This window comes from Castanea sativa, chromosome 5, assembly GCF_040712315.1.
Source record: "Castanea sativa cultivar Marrone di Chiusa Pesio chromosome 5, ASM4071231v1".
In the NCBI taxonomy this organism is placed as follows: Eukaryota; Viridiplantae; Streptophyta; class Magnoliopsida; order Fagales; family Fagaceae; genus Castanea; species Castanea sativa.
The window spans coordinates 54,910,643-54,922,925 of NC_134017.1; the positions used below are offsets into that span (position 1 = coordinate 54,910,643).

Genomic DNA, 12,283 nt, shown 5'->3' on the forward strand with positions numbered 1-12,283 from the left:
ATAATATGTCTATTATTTGGGTAGCAGAATAATAATAATAATAATAATAATAATAATAATAATGCGTAAAAGATTATCGGAATTGGAAAAGAGACAATCGAGCATATTAGTAGTCGTATGAAAAAAATATTACTATCATACCCTATCTTTGCTAGTAGGTAGTAGTCCAAATAAAACAATTATTTTGATCTCTAATTAATGTTGGACAAAAGGCAACAACGCCCTATCCAACATTCCATGCAAGATCGTCTCAAATTACAATATATAATGGCATGTACAGTAAATATCCAAATGTATGTACATTATAATTATTTTATTCGTTATTTATATTTTAGTTATTTTGATTTTGAGTTTGTTTGGATAGAACTTATTGCTGAAAACTGAAAATACTGTAGCAAAATAATTTTTAAATGTGTAAAAATTACTGTCCATGCCAAAAATTACTGTTCATTGGCCTAAAATCACTGTTCATGACCAATGAACAGTGACATGTACGCTGAAAAAAAAAAAAAAAAAAATCCAAAACGTGGACGCTGGACGTTGAATCCAAACGTCCTCTTTATTTTCAAAATCTAACGAGCTCTGCAACTTTCTGTTCATTATATTTATGTTTATAGATAACAATTATTATGTTTTTTTTTTTTCTTTCACAAAGTTGAGTTAGAATAGATTTTTAAACTAAAAAAATTATCATAAACATAAAAAAATATGTTTCCTTCAATTTTTGTTTGTTGATGTTGTCCTTGTATTTATAATTATTTTATTGTTATTGATATAACATAAAAAAGTTATATTTTATTTTTCTCTCCTACTTTGTCACATTTTTGGCAATTTTCTAAAAGACTTGTGAAACTATTTACCCATAGTAAACGCACTACAAGATAGGCCCTTTTAGCTTCAAAAAATAAGATAATCTAATTTCAAAATGCCACGTAATTAAACTGTAGTAGCTAAAGCCCTTAGATTTAAATGAAAATCTTGAATAAAAAAAATTAATATTCAAACTTGCAATATTTTAAATCTTTGATATCATAAGCATATTGAATAATAATAATAATAATAATAATAATAATAATAATAATAATAATAATAATAATAATAATAATAATAATAATAAAAGTTAAATTTGTAATCTTTGATATATGTAACATTGTAATTAATCATAAATAAGTCTTTTATGTCTCTTTCATCATTCTTAACTTAAAATTGTTTCAATTCATTTTTATAGTTCTTATAGATAAATAATTGGCTGCTGTGATAGATCTTTGTTTGAATTTTTTTTTTTTTTTTTTTTTTTTTTGTCAAACTAGGAAGAGAAAACTGACTAGATTGTATCAATTTTAAAGAGAGAATGGAGGGTTGGATCGCTAAAACAAGTGGTCTTAGAGCCTGTTTGGATAAACTGTTTCAAAAGGTGCGTTTTAAAAATTAGCGTTTTGAAATCGTGCGTTTTGAAAACTCCATTTTAAAAACCACAAATAAGTGTTTGGTTAAAATGTGAAAATATGCGTTTTCTATTTTTAAAGCCATATTAAGCGTTTGGATAAGCTGTTTTAAAAATAGCTGTTTTGAGTGTAAATTCCTAAAAAGGACTTAACTATTTTTTGAAGGTTATATTGTCATTTTTCCTGTGATCAGTGTTTTTTTATTATTGAAAATATGTAATTAAGCTTAACAATTAAATTAATAATAACAACAATAATGATGTTTTTTTTGTTGAAATTCATGGAGAGAAATTTATCAAATTTATAATATTAAAAATAACTCATCAAGAAAAAGATATTAAAATGATTAGGAAAGTAATTATATTGAAATGTTAATTGCCAACAATATCAATACTAGACAATCCATTATAATAATAAAAAAGTTCTTATCCGAAAAATTAAAAACCAAAACACCAAAACAAAAATAATAAAAATATTGTTTACAACCCACAAATGGATCAAGCTATTTTGTCACGAACAAATTTCATCTCCTCATCTTGTTATTATGTATAAACATGATAAATAGAAATACTTTATTTGGATTGTGAAAAAGATCAAAATGATTTATTTAAAAAAAATGAAGATCAAACGTAATTAATATTATGTTTATTTTTATTTTTATATTTTCTAAATTATTAGTTATATTGTTTGGAAGTTGAATGAAAAATATATAGTGGAAACAATTTTTTTTTATAATAACATTACTATTTGGTATTTACTATTATGTCATTTCTATAATAAAAATGGTCATGTTAATGGATTCTCTTAGAGCAGTTATTAATAAACTATATTTAGTAAAGTTTTAACACAATTTTCATGAGAAATATAAAAAGTTGATAAAAAATTTAATTATTTTATTATTTTTCCATAAAATGTTTCTAAATATAGTTCATAAACCAATGCTTTTAGGGCATTTGTTAACATGCATTTTCCTAGTAAAAATAGGGATTCAGGCATTTAAGAAAACATAAAGGTATTACAGGGACTTCAAATCAAATTGATTCCATTCCACTCAATGAATTAAAGATATATGGGAGGTTAGTTATTATATTGAATATCATGTGATTCACTCATTAGATTATTAAATTAATAACTTGATACGAGCCTCCGAGAACGTGCTCACTCGCGTGCTTAGAGGCTATTCTATTTTTTTTATTGGTAAAGATTAAAAATTTGTATCCATTAAAAATTGGGTTATTACATTTTTCAATCATAGAAATACCTAGGAGTGTGATGATTGTTATGTGTTTGTACCAAATATTAAGATTATTAACATTTTTCCAAGCATAACATTCATTAAACCCCTAGTTATTTTTGTTATTGAAAAATGTAATAACCTAATTTCTAATGGATATAAATTATTAATTTACCAAAAAAAATAGAAGAGCCTCTGAGCACGCACGTGAGCGCGTGCTTGGAGGCTTGTATTTTGTAATTATCATAATTTTTTGGCAATTTTGTTGATGCATTAATTAGTGTTTTGATAATTGGAAGATAATGATATAATTCAGTATTAACCTTTAGGAGGAGATGGAAAAAAAGAAAAAGAAAAAGATCATCTAAGCAAATCTTATAAAGTTTTATAAAGTCAAAGAAATTACAAAAGCTATTGTGAAAAAGTTGATAAATCGATGTAGAAACTTGAAATATTTACATCAGGTGAAATTGAAAAATAATTCACTACATTAGAAACATGGAATTGGTCATATTGTTAAATGAAAGATCCATGTTTGCTTTTGTTTGAGTGTTGTTGTAGGTGTTGTTTTCTGTTTTTTTTTTTTTTTAATTTGATTTGATTTTATTTAAAATGTAGTATTTTAATTCTAAAATTTAGCCATGTACTACACATCCATAACAAAAAGTCAAAAAGAGCTTAAATTTAAAATTTAACAACTACCTTTTTTTTTTTCTTTAACTATAAAAGACTCAAATTTTTTTTTTTTTTTTGGGTTATGTAAAGGCTCCAGATGTGGATCCATGTTTTTTTCTTTTCTTTTTAGTGGTGTTGTTGTTGTTCTTATATTTAGGGTAAATTACAAATTACACTCCTGAAGTTTAAGGTTGCTTGGATTTTACCCCCAAAGTTTCAGAATTTTGATTTTACACCTTAAAGTTTGGTTCCGTTAGTAATTTACCCCCTACGGTTAGTTTCTAGTGTTAAGTGACACATGTCACATGTGCATGCTAATGCGTTTTATTTTTGCCAAATCAGCCCAAAACTAAGTCGTTCCAATAAAAAATAAAAGCTTAGCTGGCAAATCATAGAACAAGCCTCATTTTAAACCCATCCACTTAAAAACTACCAAACGGAACCAATGCAAGGCTTCGATCTGGGTTTTATTATGTTAGTTTTTGTGTATCTTAGGAGTAGTATTGAACATTGGTAGGAGTTTATTATGTGTGGTTTTTGTCTCTTAGGTGAAGATTCGAAGGTTGGGGTGTTTTATTTGGAGAAGAAATCTATTGATTTTTAACCATAATAATAATAAAAATAATAACAATAAAGAAACCTATTGATTTGGGGAGGATGAAAAACCCATTAGGTTTTGGCTGGAGTTTTGTTAGATTGAGCTTGTTATTTCATTTCCTTCAATTGAATATTTTCGGTGCTAGGTAATGGCTTTCTCCGCCGCAACAAAGCTTTCTGGTTCTCTTGGTACAATCCTCTACAACAGCATGCTAAATAGTGGTTGTGCCTCCCAATCCCAAAGATCATGTGGCCGTGCGAATTCTTTCTCTTCTATAGGAGGTGTTTCCGATATTAGCCTTCGACTCCTTCCAAATTTATCGATTAGTTTCACAATAATATATATATTTGCTGCTATTCTAATCAACTAGAGGAGTAGGCAAACAGAAATCGAAGCCTTGCATTGGTTCCATTTGGTAGTTTTCGGTGGATGGGTTAATGACGAGGCACGCTTTCTGTGATTTGGGATAGTAGGTTGTTGTGATCATATGAGTGATTTGGGATTTTAGAATTTAGCTGAAACGGTGTAGTTTAGGATTGGAGTCTTGTGTTTTAGTCTAGGAAAAATGATACATGCTACCAAATAAGCTTTTATTTTTCATTGAAATGACGTAATTTTAGGGTTGATTTGACTAAAATAAAACATGTCAGCATGCACATGTGTCACTTAACGGCAGAATTTAACCATAGGGGGTGAATTGCTAACGGAACCAAATTTAAGGATGTAAAATCAAAGTTTCGAAACTTTGGGATGTAAAATCCAAGGAATCCCAAACTTCGAGGTGTAATTTGCAATTTACCCTTATATTTATGATAGTTATTAAGTTGTATTTAAACATAAAATGTAGTGTTTTGATCCTAAAATTTAGCCATGTACTACACATTCATAACAAAAAGTTAAAGAGAGCTTATATTTACAATTTACAACTACTTTTTTTTTTTTTTTTCTTTTACAGTAAAAGACTCAAGTTTCTGTTGTTTTAGTGTTTTTCTTTTTTGGTTAAGGAAAGGCTCATCCACATTTTTTTTTCTTTTTAGTGGTGTTGTTCTTCTTCTTTTATTTATGACCGTTATCAAATTGTATTTGATCCTAAAATGTAGTATTTTAATCCTAAATATTAGCCATGTACTACACATCCATAACAAAATTTTTAAAAGAGCTTATATTTAAAATTTAGCAATTACCCTTTTATTTTTCTTTTACCATAAAAGGCTCAATTTTACTCCTAAAATTTACTGTTTTAATCCTAAAAGTTAGCTACTTACTATATATCCATAACAAAAGTTAAAAAGAGTTTAAACTTCAAATATATAAACTACCTATAAAACTAAGAAAATGTACGTAACTTTTTTTATGGAGTAGTAAATTAATAATTATAAAAAAATGTAAATTGAATTTCACATAGAATTATACAAATGATAAATGTAATTTATGTTACAAAAGAAATGTTTTTACAACAATTTCTTAGATAACAACCACTTTATGTGAGGTTTGAATCATACAATAATTCTTGTAAAGTCTCTCACCCTCACTTATCTAATATTCCATTCTAATGCCTCCTCAATGCAATTCAAACTTACGTCAACCTGAGAGAGATAAAAGAGTTAGAAAATAAAAAGGAAACTTTAATAAAACAAAAAAGAGTTTTTGTTTGTTTTAAATTGGAAAACCAATTAAGTAGTGAATATTTATTGATTGGATTAATCATGATCAATGGATAGTAGGAAAATTTACTACTTTTTTCAACGGTCAAAACCTCTAAAAAAAGTATTAAAAAACCTTGAAATAAGTTATTTTAAGAGTCCAATCGACTCTTGATAACCTTTGAAACATATACCGTCGAAAATGAAATTTTGAGAGCCTTCGTGCCCATCAAAACAAGTGCTATAATCTTATTTTGAGGGTCAAGAGACCCTTAAATAACCTTTTACCAAGGTTTAAAAGATTTATATTTACAACCCTTGATAAATAAGGTTATTTAAGGGGTTTCTTGACCCTCAAAATAAGATTTTATTTTATTTAAAAAAAAAAAAACCACAATCATGCACTATATATATACACATTCATGTTGAAACTACCATATTGAAAAAGCATAAATCATAGTAAAAGATAATAGAACAACGGGAAGAAAAGTTAGACATGGTAGCAAGTGGTGGTGAATTGATGCCAACCATAAACCTGGCAATTGATTAAGAAAGCGTAAAACAAGAAATTAAATGGCTGCACAAGAACCCAAATACACAAAGTGAAAAGTATCAACAATCCTATATGATCAAACAATCATTAGGGAAGAGAAGCATCTATAAAATCCCCCAAGAAAATTTCAATATACCATAACTTTAACAGACCCACAGGTCTAGGCCTATCACTTATCAATTTAGCAGAATCAAAAACAACACAAATCCCTCAATGATTCTTATAAAGGTATCTGAAAGTCCACTATGCAGCAACAATGGAGAACCACAAGAAATCATCACTGGGAACTGGGAACCTGAAAGGCAGATACAATATCATAAGTATGGCCTTGAAAATGACCAGGCTGCAAAAGGGGAAAAAAAATAAATCAAAAGAAGATACTTTATTAGCAACTTAAAAAGCAAAATAGAGTAGATCCTCCTCCCAGATTAACACATCTAGAGTAGATCTTGGGTATGTAGCCGAAAGAGTGAATCAGTGAGTGGAAGTCTAACAAAATAAAGGCAAGAGTCTAGTGGGTAATGGGTGATCTCATCTAAGATTAGCAAAAATGGAGTTAAATTCCCCTAAATCTGAACTAATAAAATATCAGTGTTTAAAATTTTTATTAGTGGTAGATATCATGGAAAAGGCTACAAATAGTGCAGTAATTTTCGTAGCTACTTCTAAAAGGCTCTAAGTTCAACACACAGTTCAGAATTGTAAACAGACCTACAATTATATGATGCAAATAGTCTCAATGAGCATACTGCAATCCAACATAAGCATGACAACTTTGTTTAAACAGTTTATCATGAAAAAGCAGGATCCAAAAGGTCAAGTTGAATCAAAACAGACAAAAAAAAAAAGGGAAAGAAAGAAAGAAATCCCGGATTGTGACCTGGTCATTAGGCTAACAATCAGAACCCCAGTACACATGTGATCTTATCAACTTTCACTTTGCAACATGATGTTGGCTTGAAAACATTGGCTTCACCTAGTTGATCATTATTTTCACATGCTAATCAATCTGATTGTTTAAAACGTAATCCCATAACAAATCAATTTGTTTATTTTCAACCAAACACCTAAGACAATCAAAGGCTGAATTGCGTGGTAAGTTATGTTCAACTGATATTTGTCCTACAAAAAGTCAACATTGTTAACTACGAACCAATTAGAGCTTTTCTCAATCCGCCACCAAAGTTATTTCCTCAAGTTAAAAAAAATAAAAAAATTTCACCCATTGGCCATTATTAAGATCAAGAGCACTAGATCAGTAACAAGATGTATCAATCCGAAAAGCAAGCAAGCAAGAAAATAGCCTTACAAATTTAACAATTTGAATAAGCTGTTATTGACTATCAAAATCAGCAATTAATTAAATTTTCACCCAAATAAATTCAGCTATCAAAACATCAAATTTAGTCTTATCTAACAGAAATCAAAACAGCGTTCAAATTTACGAAGGTTATAGCTAATTCTCATCAATAATCTTAACAAAAGCAAGATAGATATTGTGCATCGAAATTATAGCTAATTCTCATCAATAATCTTAACAAAAGCAAGAACATTATGGAACTTTACAAGCATGTGCATCGACATCTCATAGGGGAAAATTATATGCGTAAACAGCTCAACAAGTCATTCCAAATTTGTCCAATAGTACTAAAACAGTCACTAGCTTGAGTTAATCTCCATACCTTAGTGATCACTACTAGATTGGGTTGATTGCGAGGTGATATAACTGAACATCCGCATCATCATATTGTCATAATGTGCTCTTTGTTCAGCCATTTGACTAGCTTGTTGTTCCTCAAAATGTCTTCTTTGTTCTGCCATTTGAATAGCTTGTTGTTCGAGCATGCTTTGGAGGTGCTTTACTTCTCCTTTCAACTCTGCATCAGCCTCTATTCGTTTGTGTTCAGATTCTAAGCGTTTTTGTAGAGTACTAAATCCAATGGAAAAGCCTGCATAAAAGAATATTTCAATGTAGAGTTTGAGACATTATATAATACAATAGATAAAATACACAATATAGATTAAAGTACTTGATGATCTTAAGCTCTAAGAATATGATAAAAGAGGAACCAGAAACAATCTACCAGCCCACTGTTTCTATGACTAGAAACAGTTTCTATGATTTGCTATACGTGTTAATGCAGCAAATCAGAAACTCATTGGCAAGCTAAGCAGAAACTTTTCAAGAAGTGACTTGCTTTATCCTTACTCAAGATCTTGCTCATATGTAGTCATTTGTAATATATATATAAATTATCAAAATTCTTTAGCTCAGATGTGTTTTTTTTCTCCAAACTAAAAATTTCTAATCCCAAAATCTTAGAACACATAATTAAAAAAAATAGAAAGAGTAAATAATTAAAAATAGAGTAAATCAAGTATATGGTAAAAGTGATCACATCAAAAGAAAAGTAACATCAATTAGCAAGTCAAGCAACTATCAAAGGAGACTTTAGTCTCTCACTACCATATAAGTGACTTTAAAAACTGTCTCAGATTTGAAACTCTCAGTCCTCTAAGTTTTATTTGAGTGGATGAATGCTTCAGGGCAGTTTTCCTTTTTCGATTTACATGAGATGCTAAACATTTGTAATTTCTTCCATTGTTAGTTAATGGTATATTTCTTGTATACATCCCGTGGACATGGATTACACCCCTTTAGTGCTTTTTAATCAATTAATTTCTAAAAGACCTATAGAATCATTCCACCTTGGAAGGATTTGTTTCTCTAAAACATGTCCATTCCCTATCTTTCTTCTGGTCCTTGACACCATGTTTAATATATCAAACCAAACCTGTTAAAACCCGAAATTCATCCAAATGGAAACAGACAGATTCCTTCTTCTTCTTTTTTCTTTTTTTTTTCTTTTCCAAAGGCTAGAAAACAATGAAGACATGCCTACTAACCCATTTCAAAGAGCTCATTGTTCAAACATTTCTAAAGACCTCGGCTTGAGTTGAGACTCAGCTGCAACAACTAAATTACCAAACCCAATTACATCACAGTGGCACATTGGGTACAAGTACAACCCCCGAAGCACCAAATGATAATCACATCTTCTATAATATACTAAATGATCATAACAGATTCACTTACACTAAACTAAACCAAATTTAAGATTTCAAATTTCACTTTTACCATATACTTGATTTACTCTATTTTTTTTATTCTGTGACAGACAGACAAAAAGAGGATTGAAACCAGTTATTACTCAGAATTCCCAAATCTGATGGTATTTAAACATCAACCACCTTGAGACCAATCTGATGGTATTTGGAATAACAACAAAAAAACCTAAATATAAATATCTTCAATAGACTAATCACGGTCTACTAGATGAGCATTTGGAATAACAAAAAAAAAAAAAAAACTAAATACTTAAAATGAAGATACATTACTCAACTACAACAAGAAAACAAGTGTCTAATGGAATTTAGAACATGCACATGTATCAACTTTCATAACACTACTGTGAACGGATCCAGAGATTAGAGTTTGCTGGCATGTTTACCAAACAATGAATGCCGACCTTCAGCAATAAGCTCCCCTGTTGCTTTGTTCTTTATAAGCACGACTGTTCCAGAGTAACCACCTTTTCGTCCTAAAACCCTTGAGGTAAGCTCTAACTCATCCTGCAATATGCCATACAGGGAGATCAATTGCAAAAGCAAATCTCGAGCCATAAGCTGCAAAGATGCACACAATATGAAACTAAAAGCCTGCTTATTTTACTCTTGTGTTTTTCCTCTTCCAACAGAACATGTAACTAAAACACTAGAGGAGCCAATATGATTGCCAAATTATTCAATTTGTACTTCATAGTAAAAGGTAGACTACTTGAGAATTGAACGCCAACACCTAGGGACCATATTCTAGATCAAATTTTAAGAATACTTCTAGTCAATTAAAATGCATTGCTAATATGCCAAGAGCCTTGTGACTCAGTGACATTGCCTTGCTCTCCCATGAAGAATTTAGAAAATAATGTGTAATATAAAATTTCGAGGTACAAGTTTAATAATTCATGATAGAGGTTATTTTTTTTAACTGATTGCTCACTAAACATAATAAATCAAAAGATTGGTTCAAGACTACACATGCACAATCTAATTAAAAGACATAAAAATCAACCCAAAACCATGTCAATCGCTTGAAGATGTTTTAAAATGCTAGCTAGCTTACATCAAGCTTTGCAGACAAACCATGATTGCTGCTGCTGCTGCTGCTTCTGGAGATCAACATTTGGGCCTTAATGACAATGACCACAATGCTCATATCATGCTACCTTAATTTCCTGGTGGGTCTTTTTATTTTTCAATTTTCCAATTTCATTCTTTGACTTTCTCTACCAAAGTTCACATCTCTATTAGTTTTCAGCAATTTTTGTATGTGGGAATTCCAGGCCTTTGCTTTTTGTTCATGATAAAAGTAAAACACTTTCATTAGTATTTTGGCCTTAGCTATGGCATTAAAAATGCCATTTCCAACTATTTCTCTCTGAAACCAACCCCAACTTTCCATTCTTCCCTATCAGATTTACATGAGAAGCATAAACAAACTATAGCAAATTATTGCACTAATTAAATATAACAAAGCAGAGCTTCCAAGAACTGAACCCATCAAATGTTCAGGGAGCAGTTCATAATCTTAGGAGAACACAAGATACCTATCAAAACAGTTGATAAGTTCATTGAGAAACTCAATTTTTTTGCTTACTAATTGATCTTATTTCTAAACTATTAATTACATAGCTGAATTCCAGGTCCAGTTCTTAATTTAAGGTTAAAAGATCATCTGAAATAAAAACTCTGCTATGTCACAAACAAATGTAATTTTATCAAAGCTAGTGTATGAATACATGCCAAATAAGAGCCTGGATTTTTTCATTTTTGGTATGGATCCCTCAGAACCTATTGTATTTAGTAGGGAATGGTATGTGTAATTCTATTATCAGGTTGTCAAGAAACTCACCTACCCAGAATGAAAGAAATGATTATTCCCGGCCAATTTTGTTGGTGTTGACTGATAGAAGTTGTAGCAGGTCCAAGCAAGCTGCAAAAGAAGAAATAATAGAATCTAGTCAACTGCCAAAAGGATAAGAAATTAAAAATACTAACTCTACTGATACCATAATGTCACCCATTTGACATTATAAAAAATAATTTTGAGTATTGACACAAAACACCTAAATATCATATGAGATCATAAAACATTAAAACTTGCCTTCAGAAGAGAAGGCATGCAGCGGAACATGTCTAATTAAGATATCAAGCATATAGGAGGCTTCTTGGGCTATAGAGTTTTCACCTTGCAAGGGCAATCAATGTGAAAGTTCTTCATGCCCATTAAGATCACAGATCACTACAAAACTCTTTGAATGTGTTGAGGTTCTTCAATTGTTGAACTCTATAGTCCTTTTATGAAACTTGTTAAGTGATCTATTAATGTAGTATTAAGCTAAGTTGACAAAGGATAAAACCTAACAATAAAGTGCTGAGGAAGAAAAAAGGAAACCCCAAAAGAGAAGAATGAACATTGTTTAAACTCAAAGATAGTACAATCAGATATTGACCACGCTTTATGTAGTGGAGGTCATGAGTTTGAATCTCCCCTTTCCCCTCATCTTGGGGAAAAGAAAAAGAAGAAGATGAAAAAGAAGAAGATGGGCACAATGTCAGAAAACTCACTTGCAAGATACAATTTCAGATGTGGACGTATCAGCAATAACCTTGTCAACTTTACGAATCACTGAATTGCTGTACCAGAACAGAACACTTCATTGCATCAATAAAAGGGCTAGAAGAATATAAATAAAAAATAAAGGAAGAAGAAGAAGGTAACACTTCATTGTGACAAAATGGCAATCAATATATCTATCATATAATATGATTTTGACAAATGATTCCATTATATCAAGATCTACCAAAATAACTAAACTTTCTCTGTAGAGAAATTAAGAACAGTCATCATTGCCACTCCTCTCTGTAGAGAAGTTACCATTTCACAATCCATCCAAATACACAAAATGATCAAAATTTAAAAACTAATTAAGCATCATCAAAGCATCACATAACCAGCAAAAAATTACATGAGAAATAATTTCCATTTGTTTGAACCAAATTTTACAAATCTTG

General features: G+C 30.2%; 2 long non-coding RNA genes across 3 annotated transcripts; both read right to left on the bottom strand.

The window, feature by feature from the left end:
• Positions 1 to 6,169: 6,169 nt before the first annotated feature.
• Positions 6,170 to 8,086, bottom strand: LOC142633770 (uncharacterized). Its single transcript, XR_012843962.1, has 2 exons — positions 7,831 to 8,086; positions 6,170 to 6,443 (listed from the first exon to the last, which is right to left on the bottom strand). It is a non-coding gene; the product is annotated as an uncharacterized LOC142633770 (long non-coding RNA).
• A 1,443-nt stretch (positions 8,087 to 9,529) lies between these two features.
• On the bottom strand, positions 9,530 to 11,819 carry LOC142637138 (uncharacterized). Of its 2 annotated transcripts, none has more exons than XR_012844560.1 (3): positions 11,457 to 11,819; positions 11,125 to 11,201; positions 9,530 to 9,781 (listed from the first exon to the last, which is right to left on the bottom strand). It is a non-coding gene; the product is annotated as an uncharacterized LOC142637138 (long non-coding RNA). The 2 variants fall into 2 exon arrangements; XR_012844559.1 differs by having other exon boundaries at positions 11,121 to 11,201.
• Positions 11,820 to 12,283: the final 464 nt, after the last annotated feature.